Source organism: Oryx dammah, unplaced genomic scaffold, assembly GCF_014754425.2.
Source record: "Oryx dammah isolate SB20612 unplaced genomic scaffold, SCBI_Odam_1.1 HiC_scaffold_3, whole genome shotgun sequence".
NCBI classification, from domain to species: domain Eukaryota; kingdom Metazoa; phylum Chordata; class Mammalia; order Artiodactyla; family Bovidae; genus Oryx; species Oryx dammah.
In genome coordinates, this window is record NW_024070187.1 from 31,968,285 (window position 1) to 31,974,578 (window position 6,294).

A 6,294-nucleotide genomic window follows, 5' to 3' on the forward strand; every position below is an offset into this window, starting at 1 on the left:
TTCACTTTGGCAGAGCACAGAGGAAATATTTCGTGTAGCAGGTAAGAAAGTGAAAGTGAAGTCTCTCAGCACTGTCCAACTCTTTGCGACCCTATTGACTGTAGCCTATCAGACTCCTCCATCCATGGGATTTTCCAAGCGAGAATACTGGAGTGGGTTGCCGATTTCTTCTCCAGGATATCTTCCTGACCCAGGGATTGAACCTGGGTCAGATGCTTTACCGTCTGAACCACCAGGGAAGTCCAAAAAAAGAAACATGGAACACTTCATGAATTTGCGTGTCATCCCTGCTCAGGGGCCATGTTAATCTTCTCTGTATCATCCCAATTTTAGTATATGTGCTGCAGAAGCAAGCATTGCAGGTAAGAAGAAATCATCAAAAATTTTAATAAAAAGGATGAATTTGAAGCAGCATAAAAGTTTAGAATAACTGGGGGCATCAGACACAAGACAGTTTTCACTCACTCATAAGCTCTTTTCTAGGGGCTCATGGAAAGGAATGAGAGCAGGGCAGGAAACCAGAAATACCCCCATAACTGCTGCAGGCATAGTGAAGGCAGAACAGTCTCAAGATATGGTGCATTTGCATGGGCTCTTCTCATTAGGAAGAAAAATGCTTTACACTGCTGAGGAAGGGACAGCAAACTGTCTTTTAACCAGGGACCAGGCAAAGATCCAATGTTTGTGTAGAAGAAAAGCTCATCAGCTTCTGGGGAAGGGTTAAGGGCTTTGCTTTCTGACATCAGAAACCAAGAAAAGATCACTGCTTCCAAGAAAGTGATAGAATCAAAAATGTCTGCCACTAGGGTTTGTACTAGAAAGACTTTACGAGTCACAATCCTGTGCTGTATAAAGCAGAGATGTGCTATTGCTGGGAGCAAGGAGGAGCAAAATTATCTCATCTGTTTAAAAAACTCTACAAATACAAGTCTAAATGTGACTGTCACTGAGATGAGAGAAACAAGAATAATTCCACAACCCCCTTCCTAATTCTCAGGGACACAGACACTGTCTACAACTGAGCTTTCATCAGATAAACCAAAAACCCACTCCCTGCCCCTACCATGAGTCCAGAACTGAGTAATAGCAACAGACAGTTACCACTGGTAAAGAGAAAAGAATGTGAAGAGAGACCCATTGTTTGGCAGTCATTAAAATCACTGCACATGGTGATTGCAGCCATGAAATTAAAAGACGCTTACTCCTTGGAAGGAAAGTTATGACCAACCTAGATAGCATATTCATAAGCAGAGACATTACTTTGCCAACAAATTTCCATCTAGTCAAGGCTATGGTTTTTCCAGTGGTCATGTTTGGATGTGAGAGTTGGACTGTGAAGAAGACAGAGTGCTGAAGAATTGATGCTTTTGAACTGTGGTGTTGGAGAAGACTGTTGAGAGTCCCTTGGACTGCAAGGAGATCCAACCAGTCCATTCTAAAGAAGATCAGTCCTGGGTATTCATTTGAAGGACTGATGCTAAAGCTGAAACTCCAATACTTTGGCCACCTCATGCGAAGAGTTGACTCATTGGAAAAGACTCTGATGCTGGGAGGGATTGGGGGCAGGAGAAGAGGACGACAGAGGATGAGATGGCTCGATGGACCTCAGTTTGGGTAAACTCCGGAAGTTGGTGATGGACGGGGGGCCTGGTGTGCTGCAATTCATGGGGTCACAGAGTCGGGCATAACTGAGTGACTGAACTGAACTGAAACACTTTCTGAAAGCTGAGGTTAAAGCAGAAAAACTGATAACAAAGTTCTAGCACCATGGGGCTCACACCAAGCACATGATTTAGGCAGTCCCTCACTGAAGACCTTGAAGGGCAACAATGTCAACAACAAAACCCAAACCCAAGTGAATCATTTGCTACCATTGTAACAGAGAAAGAATTGTATTCATCTCCACCTATAAATACTCTTGATCTCAGACTCTACTGTTCTTCAGTTGACATTGTTCAGAATACATTCTAAAATTATATGGCAAAGTACTGTAATAAGAAAGCCATTTTCAAGAGATAAATCACTCAACAGCAGCAGATTGAGCAGTTATCAAAATGTTTAAATTATCAGTCAAGGGCTTTATAAAAACTATGCTTTAATTAAAGGATGTAGTGGTAAAAGTGAAGAACATCCATTAACAGATGAAAAACTTCAACAGAAAAATTAGAAACTATTAAAATGAGTCAAATAAATGGCCCCCCAAAAACACATGATATCAAAGATGAAGATTACTGTGATGCTCTTGACACATCTGAGGAAGACATTTTAAACTAAAAGTAGGTTGATATAAATTATCCAAAATGAAACATAAAAAGAAAAATGAATTTTTAAAAGTAGAGCAAAGTATCCAGGAGTTGTGGGACACTATCAAATGATCTAACATGTGTACTTTGATTTATAGAGGGAAATAAAGAGAAAGGAGAAGAAAAAATACCAGAAAAGATCATGGATCAGTTTCCAAATATAGTGAAAGACAATAAACCAATGATCCAGGAATCTTAGAGAATTCCAACCAAAGTATTAAAGATGTACAAAACATAAAGAAACATAATTAAATTGCTACAGAAAAAGTTAAGAGCAAATGTTGGAGGCAACCAAAAAAAAGAAAATATTGCATACAGAGGAACAAAAGTAAGAATTATAACATACTTCCCATCAAAAACTATGTAAGCCAGAAGACAATGGAGTGACATCAGTGATGTATTAAAAGAAAAAAATTAATTCATCAATTAGAACACTAAACACAGCAAAATATCTTTCAAAAATGAATATGAAATAAAGACCCTTCAGGAAACAAAACTAGTAAATAAGACCTCCACTATAAGAAACTTTAGAGATAGATCATAAGGATGAAGATAATACAGACTGAAATTTGAATTTATAGAAAGAAAAAAAAAAGAACAAGAATAGTAAATAAAGAATAAATATAAAAGATGCATTTTTTTCTCTTTTGTAGTCCCTGTAAAGACAATTGAGTTTTTAAAGTAAAAATGATAGCAGGGTATTAAAAGAGTTATAAGCAATGTAGAAACAAAAGGTATAATAAAAATAGCACAAAAGATAGGAAGGAGGAAATTAAAGCACTGTATGTGAAATTTTTTCAAGATATACTGTGATAAATATAATATTGTAAATCAAAAAGCAATAAATAAAAATTTTTAGATAGATACAACTAACAATTTGCAGCTTCCCTTGTAGCTTAGTTGGTAAAGAATCTCCCTGCAATGCAGGAGACCCAGATTCGAGTCTTGGGTTGGGAAGATCCCCTGGAGAAGGAAGGCAACCTACTCCAGTATTCTGGCCTGGAGAATCCCATGGACAGAGGAAACTGGAGGGCCAAAGTCCATGGGTTTGCAAGAGTCAAACACAATGTAGGGACTAAACCACCACCACCATAGGTAACAAGCCAGAAATAGAGATAATGGTTAAATTACAGGTAATATAAAGTTTGAAATTGTCAGATTGGATTAAAAAAAAAAAAGACTAAGCTATATGCTGTCTTTCTTTTTTTAAAACATTTTTTTATTTACTTGGTTGCATCAGATCTTAGTTGCAGCACAAGGGATCTTCTCATATCATGTGGGCTCTCTAGTTGCAGCACACAGGCTTAGTTGGCCCATGGCATGCAGGATCTTAGTTCCCCAACCAAGGATGGAACCCAAGTTCCCTGCTTTGCAAGGCAGATTCTTGACCATCAGGCAAGTCCCAACTGTATGCTTTCTAGGGTTTTCCTGGTGGCTCAGTGGCAAAGAATCTGCCTGCCAATGCCAGAGACATGGGCTTGATCCCTGACTTGGGAAAATCCCACCTACCATGGAGGAAACTAAGCCCACGTGCCACAGTTATTGAGCCTGTGCTCTAGAGCCTGGCAGTGATATTTACTGAGCTCATAGGCCACAACTGCTGAAGCCCCCATGCCCTAGCACCTATGCGCTACATCAAGAGGAGCCTCCACGAGAAGCCTACACACTGAAACCAGAGTAACACCATTCACCAAAACTAGAGAAAAGACTGAACAGCAGTGAAGATCCAACACAGTCAAAAATTTTAAAGACATATGCTCTGTATAAAAATCTCACTTTACTTTTTTTATTTTTTTAAAATTTATTTATTTTAATTGGAGGTTAATTACTTTACAATATTGTATTGGTTCTGCCACACATCAACATGAATCCACCACAGGTATACACGTATTCCCCATCCTGAAGCCCCCTCCCTCCTCCCTCCCCGTACCATCCCTCTGGGTCATCCCAGTGCACCAGCCCCAAGAATCCTGTCATGCATCAAACCTGGACTGGTGATTCATTTCATATATGATATTATACATGTTCCAATGCCATTCTCCCAAATCATCCCACCCTCGCCCTCTCCCACAGAGTTCGAAAGATTGTTCTATACATCTGTGTCTATTTTGCTGTCTCGCACACAGGGTTATCATTACCATCTTTCTAAATCCCATATATATGCATTAGTATACTATGGTGTTTTTCTTTCTGGCTTACTTCACTCTGTATAATCAGCTCCAGTTTCATCCACCACATTAAAACTGATTCAAATGTATTATTTTCAATGGCTGAGTAATACTCCATTGTGTATATGTACCACAGCTTTCTTATCCATTCATCTGCTGATGGACATCTAGGTTGCTTCCATGTCCTGGCTATTTTAAACAGTGCTGCGATGAACATTGCGTTACTCGTGTCTCTTTCTATTCTGGTTTCCTCAGTGTGTATGCCCAGCAGTGGGATTGCTGGGTCATAAGGCAGTTCTATTTCCAGTTTTTTAAGGAATCTTCACACTGTTCTCCATAGTGGCTGTACTAGTTTGCATTCCCACCAACACTGTAAGAGGGTTCCCTTTTCTCCACACCCTCTCCAGCATTTCTTGCTTGTAGACTTTTGGATTGCAGCCATTCTGACTGGCATGAAATGATACCTCATTGTGGTCTTGATTTGCATTTTCTGATAATGAGTGATGTTGAGCATCTTTTCATGTGTGTTAGCCATCTGTATGTCTTCTTTGGAGAAATGTCTATTTAGTTTTTTGGCCCATTTTTTGATTGGGTCATTTATTTTTCTGGACTTGAGCTGCAGGAGTTGCTTGTATATTTTTGAGATTAGTTGTTTGTCAGTTGCTTCATTTGTTATTATTTTCTCCCATTCCAAAGGCTGTCTTTTCACCTTGCTTATAGTTTCCTTTGTTGTGCAGAAGCTTTTAATTTTAATTAGGTCCCATTTGTTTATTTTTGCTTTTATTTCCAATATTCTGGGAGCTGGGTCATAGAAGATCCTGCTGTGATATATGTCAGAGAGTGTTTTGCCTATGTTCTCCTCTAGGAGTTTTATAGTTTCTGGTCTACGTTTAGATCTTTAATCCATTTTGAGTTTATTTTTGTGTGTGGTGTTAGAAAGTGTTCTAGTTTCATTCTTTTACAAGTGGTTGACCGGTTTTCCCAGCACCACTTGTTAAAGAGATTGTCTTTTCTCCATTGTATATTCTTGCCTCCTTTGTCAAAGATAAGGTGTCCATAGGTGTGTGGATTTATCTCTGGGCTTTCTATTTTGTTCCATTGATATATATTTCTGTCTTTGTGCCAGTACCATACTGTCTTGATGACTGTAGCTTTGTAGTAGAGCCTAAAGTCAGGCAGGTTGATTCCTCCAGTTCCATTCTTCTTTCTCAAGATTGCTTTGGCTATTTTTTGTTTTTTTGTGTGTGTTTCCATACAAATTGTGAAATTATTTGTTCTAGCTCTGTGAAAAATACCGTTGGTAGCTTGATAGGGATTGCATTGAATCTATAGATTGCTTTGGGTAGTATACTCATTTTCACTATATTGATTCTTCCTATCCATGAACATGGTATATTTCTCCATCTATTAGTGCCTCTTTGAAGAATCTCACTTTAAATATATCACTATAACTAAGTTAAAATAAGATAATTGAAAAAACTGCATCATATAAACTAATGAAAAAACTGAATTTGTTCTACTAATATCAGAAAATGTAGACTTCAGAACAAGAACTATAAACCAATGATAAATAATATTACATGATAAAGTCAGGATTAAATATTTAAGAAGGCACAACAAAGCCAAATTTGTATGAATCTGACAACAGTACTTCAAAATACATTAAACGAAAATTGATAGAAAAAGAAAAGCACAGGAGCCCACAATTATAATTCTAAAGTTCAGTGCAGCTGTATCCATATCAATAGAAGCAGTAGACAGAAGTTAGTCATATGGAAGACTTGAACATCACTAACAACCAAATTAACTGGCATTTATATAAA

General features: G+C 38.1%; 1 non-coding gene across 1 annotated transcript; it reads right to left on the bottom strand.

Annotated features, from left to right (window-relative positions):
* Window positions 1–250: 250 nt before the first annotated feature.
* Window positions 251–353, bottom strand: LOC120862317. Its single transcript, XR_005720745.1, has one exon. It is a non-coding gene; the product is annotated as a U6 spliceosomal RNA (small nuclear RNA).
* Window positions 354–6,294: the final 5,941 nt, after the last annotated feature.